Source organism: Mus pahari, chromosome 15, assembly GCF_900095145.1.
Source record: "Mus pahari chromosome 15, PAHARI_EIJ_v1.1, whole genome shotgun sequence".
Lineage (NCBI taxonomy): Eukaryota > Metazoa > Chordata > Mammalia > Rodentia > Muridae > Mus > Mus pahari.
The window spans coordinates 2,171,480-2,187,970 of record NC_034604.1 but is presented as its reverse complement, the minus strand read 5'-3'; the positions used below and the strand labels follow the sequence as shown (position 1 = coordinate 2,187,970).

General features: G+C 41.8%; 1 long non-coding RNA gene across 1 annotated transcript in view; it reads left to right on the top strand.

The window, feature by feature from the left end:
- The window catches only part of LOC110333015, a 92,037-nt gene that overhangs the window by 7,911 nt on the left and 67,635 nt on the right, over positions 1-16,491 (top strand). The window contains exons 2-3 of the long non-coding RNA XR_002381055.1: positions 1,056-1,137; positions 1,876-1,997. This is a non-coding gene — a long non-coding RNA (uncharacterized LOC110333015). The remainder of the gene's footprint in view (positions 1-1,055; positions 1,138-1,875; positions 1,998-16,491) is intronic.

Genomic DNA, 16,491 nt, shown 5'->3' with positions numbered 1-16,491 from the left:
TTAGTGGACAAATCTGAGACAGGTTGTGTGAATGGTGCTATGAGAATTTGGGGCATTGCCTTGGATCTTAAGAGGACTGCATCATACAAGATGTAAATTAGTATTCTGAGAGGGGAAAGATGAGCAGGAAGAACAATAAGAGGACATTAGCAGTTTTCATTAGAATTTAAGAAGGAGTTCAAATAGGAATAACCACATGGAGGGACATGTACCTTGAGGATCCCAGTGAATCCCAGGTGAGGTCTGCAGTCCCAGACAGTATGAACAAGTGTGTAGCTGCTGTAAAGGGAAGCTTTGTTAACATGTCTTCTGTTGTCAGTGTTACTAAAACTACACCAGGCTGCACAGTGTTCTGGTGTTTCCAGCTCTTTACTGGTGCCTCACTAACGTGACAGACCCTCAAAGTGTATGTGGAACATGAGCAAGTATTACAAAAGAGCCCCAAAGGCACCCACCAATCCCTGCTGCTTTCTGCCTGTGATTTTTGTTCTAATACAGAATGCACTCCTACCTCCTTTGAGATCTGCTGTCTTCCGGGTTCCTTTTTATGTTCCAAGAAGGCAGATTTCCTTGCTTTGCCTGGATTAAAAGTGTCTGTGCCTGTCAAGTGTGTCAGAATCCCTGTGACCGGCAAGCAGGCCCCTCACAGAGCTCATCATTCTTCCACATACCCATAAATGCCTCATTTCACTAAAAATTATTTCAAATTATGTGGGTGCAGAGCACATGTGTTTACAGGGTTGCAGGTGCTTGTGGAGAGCAGAAGGTGTCAGAACCCCTGGAGCCCCAGTTATAGGTCAAAGTGGGTGCTGGGCACAAAACTAGGGCTCTGCAAGGTTGTCCATACTTCTAACCACTTAGCAATTTCTCCAGCCACAAATGGAGTGGTGCTGGGGATTGAACCTATAGCCTCGTCCAGGGCAGGCAAGCACTCTCCCGCCAGCACTGGCCCACGCTTTACTGTCCTTGCTGCTGTTTCCTTTTGCTTCTGTTGGTTTTTGCTCCAGTCTCTTCTCTTGCTCTGCATTTCTTCTCTTTGCCTTTGTGGCACACAGGCTAGCACCTGCGCAGTGGGAGAGAGTCCTTGTCACTGGTGACTCGTGGCAGTAAGCACAAGGAAGAGCAAAGGGATAGTATGTGTAAGTTTTTACTGGTGTCTAGCACGTGGTAAACAGTAGATGAAAGGCAGCAATAAAACAGTCACGTTCACAAAGATTAAATCTCTTCAGCGTTAGTAAAGCAGTAAGAGCAGAATCGACTGGAATTCCTACAAAGTGCTTTCTTCAGGCTAAAAGCAGCTTCTCATCCCTGAAGAGAATATCACCTCAGCCACAGGTGGAGTGACCACGCGGAGAGCCAGAGGGGCAGCAGGGCTGACACAGCAGGAGCTTTAGCTGGAATGCTGTCTGGGACATTAGTGGCTTTCAGAGGTGTGCTGTTGGAGGAGTAAATGACCACTCTAGGACAGTGGCTCTTCAACTTCCTAACCCTGCAGCCCTTTACTTCAGTTCCCCATGTTGTGGTGAGGCCAGCCATAAGGTTATGTTGTTGCTACTTGAGAACTGTAATTTTGCTACTGTTATGAATTGTAATGCAAATATCTGATATGCAACCCCTGTGGGAGTCACAACCCACAGATTGGGAACCACTGAATTAGGACAAACAGCACAGTGTACAGTACAGTGAGCAAGGCGGCGTGTAGTACTTAGCATCCATCTAAGAGTTGAGGATTAGAAGAGAAACTCTGAGCTTTGGTTCCTCGGTTTGAATTTCCCAGACACCACTTTAAAAGGCTGACACAAAATGATAAGAATTTATAAAGATAAGAAGTTTTATCATTTTATGATTTTTTGTTGTTGTTGTTGTTGTTTTTAGCTCGCAAGTGTAGGGCAGGAGCTACAGGAACCATCCAGGTGCACTGGCTTTGCCTCTGCATCTTTCTGTGCCTCTGTCTCATTCTGTTTCCAGCTGTGCATGGATGTGGATGGCCCAGAAAGGTACGTATGTAGAGACAGAACCACAACATTACCTAGTAATATTTAGAGGAGAAAAAGCTTTCTCAGACCCAACTGTGGTTAAAGATTGAATTAGATCTTTCCTACAAGTACAGTTTATACAGTTATAATATTAATTTGAGCATATACATAAAGGTTATATATAGCTTTAGTTTGACACTTCTCATATTTACCAAGTTTTTCTTTATGTCTACATGATCTTTATATTCTTTTTTTTACTGCATTGTAACATTCCTCAATTAATAATTGGACTATAATATACTAAACCAGTCACCTATTGTTGAGAGTTTAAATTACTTGTAATATCTTAATATATAAAGAATAAAAACTGTTACCATTTTGTTTTGTTTTGATTTTTATATCATTTTGTGGAAAAATGTCCTCAAACCTGTAATGAATTAATAAATGAGAATGACGTGATTGTCTCCCCCGTATAGACACACGCACATACACCTACACACCTATCTTTCGTCAGTGTCTCTCTATCAGGTAGCTCTGACTGTCCTAGAACTTGATAAATAGAACAGGCTGGCCTGAAGCTCTCAGAGATATGCCTCTGCCACCAGAATGCTAGGATTAGAGGCATACAATGCCATGCCTGACTTAAAGAGGTGAGTCAGCCATAGGTGCTGGAAACCAAACTCTTACTTTAATTGTAAACCTACCCTTTGACAGGTGAGCCATCTCTCCAGTGCATTGTGTCTTCTAAAGATATGGCTAGCTCACTTTTGAGAAGGGTTGTGTCTCTATGTGATGTATATGAGAGTCTGTTTCACTGTGCTTAAAGTTTTTTTTCTAAGTTGGGAGTTTATTTACAGTGATTGGAAGCATTTGGGTTCCTTGTCATTTTATAAAAGATAGTTCTGTAGCTCAGTTTCCTTTGCTGTGATGAAACACCATAACCTGGAGAGGGAGGGTTTATTTCGGCTTACAACTCTCAGGTCAGAGTCCATCACTGAGGGAAGTCCGGGTGCAAACTCAAGCCGATCTGGAGGTGGGAGCTGAAGCAGAGGCTATGGAAAGTGTGGGTACAGACTTGCTTCTTATGCCTGTGCAGCCTGCTTTCTTAGAGAGCCAGGGGATCACTAACTAAGGGGAGACACAGCCCACGATAGTCTGGGGCCTCTCACACTGACATCAGTCAAGAACTTGCCCTACACAGGTGCCTACAGGCCAGCCTATGAGACTCCTTTTTTCAAGATGACCCTACCTGTGTCAATATGACATGAAAACTAGCCAGCACAGATAGAAAACATTTAAATGGAACAAGAACCTTTATAAACAAAGCACTCTGTATTACATTAATTCACACATACAGGGGTTTTTCTTCTTCTTTTTAGTTGTCTTTTATTTTTACAAAGCTGGAGACCAAAGCTGGGCTCTTTTCCAAGTCAGGCAAGTACTCTGCCTACGAGATGCCCCTATCTACTCTGACATAGTTTTAAATTAATACATTTTTATTAAAGTTTTTACAAAGAACTGGCTTTGACTTCTGACTAGTGCTTTGTTATTTTTATTAATTTTTCTTTGACAATTTTATACATGTGTATAACACCTTCTGGTAACTGTTGTCCCCCTTTCTTGTCTCCATCCTAACCCCTCCAACTCTCCTCTTCCTCCTTACTGAACCCCTTTCTACATACATGCCTTTTTTTTGTGTGAGGGTGCTGAATTTAGCCCCTGTATGACCGTGGATGTGGAGCTGTCCACTTGAGCCTGATGGACTTAGGAGTGGGTACACAACTGTAAAAACTGATGCCTCCCACAGTGCCCGTGATGGACTAAGCAGTGGGTACACAACTGTAAAAACTGCCCTCCCACAGTGATCGTGGGCAAGACCCCAGAAGCCCTTCTCCCATCCCTGACTGCTGGAGGGCCAGTCTTAGCTGTGCACCATGAAGGGTCCACAGCTGCTTGAATTCATGACTGCAGTCCCTGTGTCATGCCCAGGTCACAGTTCCAGCTCTTCTCCCTGTCACTCTGACAATGCTTTACATTCTTTCTACCCTCTCTTCCTCAATGTCCCCAAACCTTAGAGGAGTGTGGTGTAAATGTCCTGTTTAGGGCTAAGCACTCAGCCTTGACTTAATATCAGCACCCCAAACAGTCATGAGTCTCTACACACACTGCTGTTCACTGCAGAAGCTGCTCTGGCCAAGGCTGACAGTGGCATTTATCTATAGGTATAAACATGGATATTCAGAAGCAGGTTCTTCTTATGCACATTAAGCAAAACAATATCAGGAAGTTACCCCCTTAGGGCCTATGGGCCACTCTAGCCATTGAATTTTGACCAGATTTGCACGACAGTGCATTCTCTCTGTACTGTGGGCCTCAAACCCAGTCAGCAATCTGTTATCCCCACAACAGCCATGCAGCTATTCCCATATGCCCGCCATGTTGGCGTTGTGCCTTGATGCCTCCACAGTTGTACACACTGTCAGTGGCTGTCCTTCTCCAGCAGCTTCCATGCACCTTTCCAGCACGATGTATGCTCACCAGTGGTCCCAGCTTGATTCTGTAATGTGACCGTTTGTCTCGTAAATGACCTGACTTTGGCCAGATTATTTGTCCTTACTAGTTTATTGTCAAATTGACACAAGTCAGAATTATTGGGGAAGAGGAACTCTCAATTAACAAAATGCTTCCATAATATTTGGCTATAGAGTCTGTAGTGCATTTTCTTAATTAGTGATTGATGTGGGAGGGCCCACTGTGAGTGGTGCCACTCCTGGGATGTATAAGAAAGCAGATTGAGCAAACCAGTAAGCATCAATCCTTCCCTGGTCTTTGCCTCTGTGTTCCTGCCCTGAGTTCCTGCTCTGGCATCCCTCAGTGACAGATGTACAGCTGTAAGGAGAAACAAACCCTTTCCCCACCGTGTAACTTTAATCACAGTGGTTTTTTTATCATGACAGCAAAAACAAAACAAAACAAAAAAACAACCCAGTTAGGAAGGACAGCTGTCTGTTGACTGAAATGCAGTTGAACTTAACCATATTTTTCCTGCTAGGATATCTTATATGGTATTCTTACAAGTCATAAAAATGCCCACAAAAAAGCCTTATTTTAGTCTTACATTTGATGTTCTACATAGTTACTCTGTGGGTTTGGATGACTGTTTCATCTTCAGGAACCATGTTTTATTCATAGATGAAGCCATTCCTGGGTAAGCATTTGTTTATCTATTGCAATCTAAAATGTATATTATTTAAATGTAAAAAATTTTATAGCTAGTTATTTCTTTTGTATTGAGTTAGTTTTTATTAGATATCTTTTTCCTTCAGTAGCTTAGTTTACCAATAAGTACCTATGCTGGTTTTTCCATTAAAATGACATATAGCATGGAAGTTTTCTGGCAGGTGTTTTCATTAGCAAACCGGAAACATTTTTAGTAAAAACCAAAAAGTAATGTTTGAACATATAAAACATCAAATGTTTAACATAAACTTTATAAATAGCAAAATACTTAATAGAAGAAATTACTCAGTGCCACTAAAAATGATTAAAAACATTGACTATATGAGAGAAGCATTCTTTGAGCTAATAAAGTGAATTTATTTTTCTATGGAAAACATACTAATTTTTTAAAGTACATATAGCTTTGAAATATGTTATTTTTTGTTTGGTTGGTTTTTTTGTTTGTTGTGTACTTCCTAGTTTATTATAGTTTTGTGTTCCATTGAACTCACTTTCTCCAATCTTTGGGTATGTTACCAGTTTAAATCAAAGTCCACTTTTGGCTTACAGCATGTTCTGGTTCCACGTGCTCCTTCCATTGCCAGGGAACTGCCTGGAGATCATGCAGCTGATACCTACTCAGGGCAGAGTGTGAGCACCACTAACTAGACAAGTGTCCCTGGATTTCACTTGCTCTGTCACCCCTCCCTTGTCAGACCTTGCAACACTCAGGTCAGAGATGCGGCAGGCAGCAAGTGATATCCCAATGCCAGAAGGAAGCAGGACTAGGAAGACACTTGGCTCTCTTGATTTCCAGGCCACTTGATAGATGCCACAGTTCATTACCCAGGAAAATTGCTTGAACTCTGGGAAAATGGGTGCTGGAGGTGAGGGAAAATTAGTTCACCACCAACACAGTTCACCTGGCAACTCAGTCACCTGGATCTAACTGGAGAATGATTGCAGCCGTGTTCTCCATGAGGCTGAAAGCTGCTTCCTGCTGGAAGCGAGGCCCACCGGTCTGGGTCTAGGCTGTAAGAGGTGGGGGAAGCAGAGAGGGGAAACTCGCAGTCACACTCAGAATGAGATGCCAAAGCACAAACAATGTATAAATACTGAGATAGAAGTGGGGGCAGAAATGCTTTATTTCTTAGCTCTGTGTTTATTTCCATACATGTTCTCATGCTATACCAGACTTTAGGCCTGAGCTGTAGTTTAGTGGTGGGGCACTTACTTAGCATGATAAGGCCCTGGTTAAATCCCACAGCATCACCACATTTTTGAATGAGCACTCTTACTTCCTTCTTGTCTAGTTGGACAGTTTCAGACACACAGTACATACCCCTGCTACAATGACTTCCTTGCTTCCCTGCCCTTTGAACTCTCCTCATCTCACCTTTATTCTGGTTTCTCATGACTCACCCAAGTTTTCAACATTGTCTATTGTTTGATACTGGCTCTCAGCATGAATTATAAATACTATATGGATAATCTCTCCTGTTATAATCATGACTATATCTGCCTATGATTTTTAAACAGATATGCCATAGCCTCCTCACTATGGTGGGTATAGGAAGAGAGGCCTGACTGCAGGGCAGTGTAGAAGGTATTCACAGTGTCTGCAAATGCATAATAACCCAGCGTCACATATGACGAAGTGCCAAAGCATCAAAGGGTCCTTTCCAGATGAGCTGCCAATCACACATGGCTTCAAATTACACATCAGCAGCAAGCACACTGCACACATATGATACATCCCAGAGCTCTGTGAACCAGGGAAAGATTGGTTTTACTTTTAGGGACAAAATAAGCATGTTTAACATGGCCAGATAAAGCAAAAACAACAAAAATGGCAGCTCACCATTGATAGTGTACTATCCAAAACAACTCAATTCTCCATTAGAATGTAGTAGCCTGGAATAGAAAGAGATCTCTGTTATTTATAAATGTTAGTATTCATGACAATATCTTTGGAATTGTGGAGACACAAAGTATAACAAATAGGTGTTTCAGACTAGATGCTTCTAACAAAAGAACTGAAAGTGGGAGAGAAGCCATTATTACTGGCAACAAAGTCTGAAAGCATCAAAAGAATTTCCTGAGCCATGAGAAATGCTGCTATCCAAGGCTAGAGGCTCAGACCTGGAATCCCACACCTACAGAGGCTGGGGCAGGAGGATAGTGGATGAAGAATATCCTGAGGTATATAGTGAAACTCTGTCTTTTAAAAAGTTCATATGTTCTGTATGAAGCCATGGAATGATAACTGTAGTGGTTCCTTTTCTACCAAAATAAACGACCAACCGCATACATGTAATTACTTAGAACTCTCAGGAGGTTAAGAGTTAAGGAATGGCAGGAGTAGGGCTGAAGGAGGGGACTCTTTGTTTTTGTTTTGTGTTTGTTTGTTTGGTTGGTTGGGTTTTTTTTTTTTTTTGAGATATTGCAGATGAGGGCTCCTGGAAAGGACTTTAACCACCAGAGCAAACACCCTCAGATGAATCACAGAATCATCACTAGTCAGAGAAACAACTCAATAAATGAGAAAATGGTGATTATGATCAACATGTAAGGACCAGGTAACTATGAATTATGGGGGTATTTACTGGAAAAAAAGTTTTAAAAGATGCAATTAATGCACCTTTCCCCTCAGAAAGGTACATAAGCAAAGTACCTCTGAAAGCTCATCAAAGCTGGACAGATGGGTCCAGGTTAAGAGCACTGACTGCTCTTCCAGAGGACCTGGGCTTAAGCTCCGGCATCTGCATGATGCCGCATAACTGAGCATAGCTTCTGTTCCCTCTTCTGGGTTCCAGAGCACCAGGCATACATGGGAGACACAGACATACATGCAGGCAAAACACCCATGCACATAAAATAATACAATAATCTAAACAACGGAAGTAGTGAAGAACTGAGGAAATCAGGCGTTCTGTCTCCAAGAGTATGAAATTAGATCTTTATCTTAAATAAAAATAAATCAAAATGGAAGAAAGGCCCATCCACCTGACCTGGAAATAGAAAAACCCTAGAAAGACAGAGGAAGCACTCCTGGACACAGGTCAGGAAATGGGTGTCTTCATGTGACCCCCAAGCACAGGAATCAAAAAAATAAATAAATGGGATCACACCAAAGCAAGAAACCTCCACCCAGCAGAGAGAGTGGTCTGTAGTGTAAGAGACAGCATGAGGACCAGAAGGTATATTTGAAAGGTATGTGCTGCTACAAATTCACATGGAGCAACTTGGCACCAGAATGACATGGAGCCTCATTACCACAGATGATGGCCCGAACATATAGATCTCCAAAGGAGTTACAAATGGCCAACAAGTCTGTGAAAGTGTTCGACACCGCCAACTACCAGGGACACACAAATTGAAGCTACCCTGGGGTATTGCCTTGTTCCTGTTAGGATGGCTGTTATCAAAAGATGAAGGATACCAAGTAGCGAAGCTGTGTAGGAGAGGGATCCCTGGCACACACTGTGGCCATTCTAGGAAGCAGTACGAAGGCTGCTGGAAAAAAAAATCAAATATAGAAGTACCACTGCTCTGGGTATATATTTCAAGGAAAGGGATAGTGTGATGTCATTGTGTATTTATTTCAGTGTTATAGCCAACATATACAAGCAGTTTAAGTGTCCATAGGCTGATATCACTACATAAACCCACTGGAATATTATGCAACCTCCAAGAAAGACACTCCTGCCATTTACAGTAGTATGGACCTAGAGCACATTATGTTAAATGAGTCAGCCAAGCACAGAAAGAGACATACCATGTGTCCTCACTGATATGTGGGATCCAGAAACACCACACTCCAGAGAAGACTCCAGAGACTGGAGTGTAGGGTTGGGAAGAGGGTGACCAAAAATATTGCATTAAGTTAGGAAGAGCAAGGAGGGAGCTGGATTGTGTGCTGTGGTGACGGTAGTTCAGAGTGATGCGTATATACTTGATGTCTGTGAAGGGCAATAACTGTACAAGGTAGCACATTAACTGGCTTGATTAGCCAGCTCATAGTGTGTGCCTAAATCAAAACAGCATGCTGTCATTTCAATTTAGTATAGAAATCACTAGCCAATAAAGATACAACTGAAGACATTATAGTGGATTCCACCACTTACAGGACTCCATGCACAGAAACCATTGCTCCTATCATGGAGAAGGAGGAGGGTGCCATTACAGAAAATCTCCATTATTCCCAGGAAACAGAATAAAGTTGTGTGCCTAAGTTGGATAAAAATTAAGCCATATAGTAAGCCAATGATGTTAAAACACTACTCAGCTGAATGTAGTTTGGATCTGAGGGAGAGATTTAATCGTTTTAAAGAGGAATACTGCAAAGAAAGCATTCATTTATTTCACTGGCAAATACTTCTTGCTCTGCTCCCATGGGCCTGGTGAAGGGACCTGACAGATAAAAGTCCCTGCCCAGCAGAACGTACGTATGGAATGCAGAGACAAATGACAAGCAGTAAATGGGTAAATGAACAATGCTAGAAGATTAGATACCACAGAAAAGAGACACAAAGTGATGGGGCCTCAGGGTCCCCCCCATCCCTTATAAATCACAGACAGTGAAAGTCCCAGGGCTCCGGGAAGCCTTTCTCAGGAAGGGGTAGACATGTGGAGGAGGGTGCTAGAGGAGCCGGGTGTGGAAGCTGCCCAGTGAACTGACTGGGGCTTCAGCCTTCTGTGGTTCCTGTTAGGGTCAAAGCAAGGCATCGCAGAAGCAAGGACATGGTAGGATAAACATAAATTAGTCTGTGTTTAGAGAAATGCACATTTTCCTGTATTCTGTAATAAACAAACCCTGTGGTGTTGTCCACTGATTGAATCCTTAACACCTATCCCACTTTAACTCTGTTTTCCACATTGGCAAATACTAATTCACTGCTGTTTTAAAAATGAAATAACTTATGTGCAACTTTAGTTCTGAAACGTTTACATTTTCCCCCATCAGATTTAGTGAAAATGTAATTGTCTGTGTGTGTGTGCTAAGGAAGTGGGGTAATTTATTTAACTACCGTGGGTGGATATGTGTGTGTGTCTGTTTTGGCAGAGAAAGAACAGGAAGGAGAAGGTTAGAGACCTGCGGTTCCACCGAGCTCTTGCTTGGCTATTAGTTGCATCCAGTATGTTGGTACTGTAATGGTCCCACCTAGGGTCATTGTTAATAACACTCGTTAAGACTGTGGGGGAACTTCTGCCTCCTTACAGGGTGTTAGAGTTAGGAGGCTAGCCTCTTGTTATCAAAGTGCAACAGCAACAGATAAAGGGTGTTGTGTTCTTTGCTAAGTAGGATCTCACTTGATCTCTGTAACAGTACAATGACTGGGGGATCCCATGGGGACTGCTGGTCTTAGAGGTTACTCAGCCAGTCTGTCAAGCCCAGGGTGGGCAGGGATGGGGATACAGTGTGCTGTTGGGTTGAGGTGACTACAACCCTGGCCTTAACGGACATCTAAACTATTTACCCCAAAGTGATTTGGGCAAGCTATGGAAAGTGGAGAAGTGTGGAACAGGGCTGACCAGATGCAGACACCGTTTGTCTGGGTGAGAACTTGTCATTTAATGGCTGACTGTCCTTTACCTTGTTTATTCCTCCTGATCCAGAAGTTAAGAGCTGCCCAGGTGGAACAAGGCAAGTCATACCTCAGGGTTAATGATAGGGAAGTAGACATTATTAGCTTAGATATCTGCCCAGCTCTGGTGCTTTAAAGGCATATTATAAATATAAAGGTTTTTTGTCTTTTATCTGGGAACTGAACAATCAAAGGTGGGGTTAGAGATTATTACCACACTTGATCCTCCATTCTTCATGAAATACACCCTCTCTAAACCTAGAGGACCTCATCCTTGCTTGGCTTCTCTGACACTCTCACACAGCTCCTTGTCGGGCCCTCGTAGTTGTTGACCTCTGTAAGCTGCATGCCGGAGTGCCAGGCTCTGCCCCAGACCCTTTCCATTTTCTCTCTCCACTTTGTTTTTTGACTCTCATCTTCATACCAGAGACTTAATATCTGCCTGTCAATGAATTATATCTAAGTTCTAAGATGGTCTTCAGTACCTACAACTGCCCCACCTTAGGTGATTTATTCTTTCTTTCCTGTCCTTCACTCTCTCCTAGCTACACCAGCCTTGTGCCATTCCTTGAAATGCCAGACACATTCCTACCTTGGCACAGAAGCCTACTTCTAAATCCAAATTGGAATGCTCTCATAAAAATGTGCTACCTTGATCAATACTAATTTTTAAATGCTCTTATTAAAGGAATTCATAATGTAATACTTCATTTTCCTGGACTATTTTCTAAAATGTAATGGAAACATTTATGAGATGAAAAAGAAAATTACATAATTGAGCTCTGTGATGTACAGAATACTTAATAAGTGATTCAGCCATGAGTGTGCTAACATATAGGTACTCAGTACATGTTCAGTACGAACATCCACCTCAGAGGTGGTACTATCAAATCAAAATAATAAAACATTGTGTACCCATGGTGTATGAGAGAGAGACAGAGACAGACAGAGATAGAGACAGAGACAGAGAGAGACACACACTAAAGAAAATCTGAAGGTGGCCTACATGATTTGCATCAAGGACTAGTGTACCTGTGTCTAAGAGGAGATATAACATAATGGTTGCTAAATGGATCTTGGAATACAGTCTTACTTAGTTTCATATACCAGTGAATTTAAACATCACAAAGTAAAGAAAATAAGAGGGACTGGTAAATGGCCCAGTTAGTAAGAGCACTGGCTCTGCAAGCATGAGGAGCTGAGCTCAAATCCCAGTGCTATGTGAAAGCCAGGTGTCGCTGAATGTGCCTTAACCCTAGCTCTGAGAGCAGAGTGAAGACAGGAAAATCCCAGGAGCCTGCTTGTCAGCCAGCCAGCCTAGCCCAGACAGCTCTGTGGGAGACCCTGTCTCAAGGCAATGAGGCAGAGAAGGATGGGATACCTGATGTCCATCTCTGGACTCTCTGTGGGCACACATGAGGGTGTACACCCACATATCCACACGCAGGCACCAAACGCTCTCATCTTTTAAAGATTTTATCAACAAGCATAGACCCTTCATTTGATAAAAATTCTGCTTTCATTCATGATTTTTAAAAGGGAACCTCTTAGGAAACCAGGAATAGAGAAGTGATCTGACAAAAGGTGCCCACTGAAGAGCTCTGTCAAACACGTAAGGTTTGTGGAAGGTAAAAGCCTGTTTAAGATCCAGATAGTCTTCCAGCCAGAGAAACAGGAAAAGACTTAGAGCATACAAGAATTAGGAAGAAAGAAAGACCTCATCGTGCACAGGTGAGATGCCTGCGGCAGAGAAAACCCAAGACACTCTTCAGATAGACTGTTAGGATGAGTAAGAGTGATCACAAAAAATGACGCCTATACAACATATATAGCAATGTTTCCTACGTTAGCTGTAAACATTGCTTAGAAAAAATATATAGCATAGTTTTCCAAAGCATCAGGTGTCTAGGACAAACGCTCAATAAAAGATGTGACTAAACCATAAATAATTGTCAAAAACACAGCAGAATTTAGTATGTGTACATAGGAAAAAGTATGACAAAGTCATAAGTCCTCCCCTAAATTCAGTGATTATAATGTAGTAAATGTATCCAACAACCAAATAAACATTCCAGCAATTTTTCTAAGAGACGATGAATTGCAATTATATTTCATTTATATATAAATGCAAACATTAAAGAATAAGGGTAATGAAGAAAAGGAGCTATGTAGGAACTAATTCACCAACTATGATTTGCTATAAAATAAAACAATTAAGAATTTTAATAAGGGGATGGGAGGCAGTGGAGACTGAAGAGATGGCTCAGCAGTTATGAGCTCTGCCACACAAGCATGAAGACCAGATTTTAGATTCCAGTTCCCACATAACAAACTGGACAAGTCTGTCAGGTGCCTGGAACCCCAGCACCTAGTGGGAAGTGGAGGCAGGAGGATTGCTGGGGCTTGGTGGTCACCAGCAGAGTTAAGACATGCATGCTCCAGGCTCAGCAAAAAGCCCTGCCTCGGAGAAACAGGGCAAAGAATGACAGGGAAGAGCTCCAGGGCCTCTCTAGCCCCCTGCCATGCACAGGTACCTGCTCATGCAAACATCACGCACGCGCGCACACACACACACACACACACACACACACACACACACATACACACATACACACACACACACAAGGGGACAGTGGACCACAAAAAGGAGTTCGAAAACTAACATTTATGGACCCTTGATTCTAACAAGTGGTATCTTTTCAATATATGATACTGGGCCATATGGTTTTTAAAATATGAAATGTTTTACCATATGCAAACATCGATTATTAGGAAATTATTATTTTACATAAATCCAAGCCATAAAATATTACATCTTCTAGTAAATAAAATACTGTCTTCTGCGCCTGCTTAAACAACAAGCAACAAACAAGTATTTCCAAAGTAGAAAAATAGAGCCGGGGAGGTGGTTCAGCCATTACAGAACTTGCTCTACAAGCCTGAGAACCTGAGTTCAGTCCCCAGAACCCTGCGTGAAAAGCCAGCGTGATGGTCCTCACTTGTAACCCCAGCCCTGGGAAGGCAGAGACAGCCAGGTGTTTGAGATGAGTTAGTCAACCAGCCTAGCTTACTCAGTGATCCACATGCTAGTAAGAGACCTGTTCCAAACAGTAAGATGCATGAGTCTAAGGAACTGTACCTGAGGCTGGATTATAGCTTCCATAAGCACATATATACCTCACCACACATGCATATATACATATCATGAAAAACATTCATAAAAAACGGCATTAAAGTGAAAGTCTTTTACTACTCAAAGGCATCACAACATGGCATTTCCAGTCTGCCTCACCAAGAAAGAGCTCCTATCAAAATATGGAAACTACTACAGATTACTAAGAAAGAGACAATAATACAGAAAAGTGGTTGCAAGACTTGGACAGTCTGAAAATATGTAATGTTCAGTAAGGTGATGTCATCATTTTTCAAGAGAATAAAACCTGAAATAAAAGAGACAGCAATTAAAATCTATAGAAAGAATAACAAGGAGAAGCAAGTTGCCTTGTGGAGAGGGTGTTGTACAAACACTTCTGTGTTGGTGGCAGCAATTTTAATTGGTACCCACCTTTAGGAAATCAGTTTGTATTTCCTATGAAGGCTAAGCAAGCCTGTACCTTTGAGCCAGGAGCCTCACCCCCCAGTGAAATGTATACATGTATGCACTCATACCAAAAGATGCAGTATTCACATTCAGATGAAGTCAGTGCTTGAAAACAAAGCTCAGAGGGTGCCCTCTGGAAAGTGAGGGTTTAGACACAGAGTCAGAAGTCAGCTAGTGGTACTGCACTCCTTGAGCTGATAATGAAGGAGATGGAGCCTTTCAGCCACTCTTTAAACTATGCAATTGGGATTTTCCACAGTAATGTATGTCAGTTACATCCATTTTTTTTTTCAGTGCAGAAAATGTCCTGCTTTGGTCTCTGCTTTTGTGATAAACACCATGACCAAAATGCAGCTTGGGGAGGAAGGAGCTTATTTCCCCTTACAACCCACTGCCCTTCAATCTGAGAACCCCAGCCAGGGACTCAGCAGACACCGAAGCAGAGACTGTGGAGGAGAGCAGCCTCCTGACTTCCCCTGACTTGCTCAGTCAGCTATGCTTCTTATATAGCCACAGGACCTCCCTAGGAACAATGTGGCCCACTATAGGCTGGATCTTCCTACATTAGTCAGCTATTAAGAGAATGCCCCACAAACATAGCCAATTGGATGGAGTCAGTTTCTACCCAAGTTTTCCTCTTCTGAGCTATCTAGATTTGCATGAAGTTGATCGAAGTTAACCAGCACATAACTCTTAACAAATAGCATTTGTGAACTGATATCTTCTTGTTACAATACACTACACTTGCTGGAAATGACAGCACTGTATTAACAAAAAGAAATCAGGATGGCTCAGGGGTTAAGAGCCTGGATGCTCTTTCAGGAGACCCAGGTTTGGTCCCAGCACCTATCTGGTGGCTCACAAACATCTGGAGCTCCAGTTCAGGCAGATGCGACGCCCTCTTCTGATCTCTGTAAACACTGGGGACACGAGTAGTGCGCGGACGTACATGCAGCTGAAACACCCATACACGTAAATAAAACCACACTGTTGCCCTTAATAGTCACTGGGCATTCTACTGTATATTTTGAATTGGCTTCCATGGAAACAAAACTTTTCAGACGAGTTCTTTTGTCAAGTAAATATATTTTTTAAATCTTTTAACAATGTAATGGTGGGGGGTAGTAAAGAAAGGAAAAAGGAATAAAAACAAATTTTATTTGGAAAAAGATAATGAGACAATTCTTGTAAGCTAATAATTTTAAAAATTCTATATGAATGTACCATCTATGTTTTAGGCATTAGATTATGGCTCCCTTTTCCAATCCACCTAATACATGTACTTTTTAATTAAATGTGACCACACTTAGGAAATTACTATGTAATTTACTTTTGCATCTAAGATAGATGCTTTAAATAAACCTATTCATTAGAAAACAAAGAGCTCCTGTGTCATTTCTTTTTATAAACTAATTAATTACTAAGATACTGAAATTGGTTATAGGATGGATAGGCCCTTGTAGCCTCATAGCCCTGTATCTATATGTTTTCAGAAGTTAGCACATTAAAATTATTCTTGTACCAATAAACTCTCCATATACATGCCAATGCAGGTATCTCTTTGGTTTGAAGCACTTTCTGCATAATCTCAAACCAATTTCTTCTGCAACAGCTTATTGTCTCAGTCTGGCTGCAGCATGCATGCATACATACATAGTCATGTATAAATGGCTATATTACTCTTAAGTTCTACTTCCTTTTTAATACTTGTCTAATATGCCAACATAGTGAAATTTAATAATTTATTTAGACTTTGCTTTAGAAAAAGATATTTATGTTGTTTCTTGTTTTTCCCATGTACTTGAGAAAGTACAGGTATTGAAAATAACTTAAATCATATTTACTTCTGTGACCAGTTATCAAAAATTAGATATCTTGACACACTAAGGCTGGGATTCCAGTGAGAGAACTTCCTTCTCCTTGTCTTGCATCCCTGACTCTCCAGATCTGCTCTGAGCACTGCTGTAGCAGAAGATTCTCCTCTGTCTGCTGTAGCAGGGGACTCTACTCTGTCTGCTGTAGCAGAGGGCTCTACTCTGTCTGCTGTAGCAGAGGACTCTCCTCTGTCTACTGTAGCAGAGGACTCTCCTCTGTCTGCTGTAGCAGA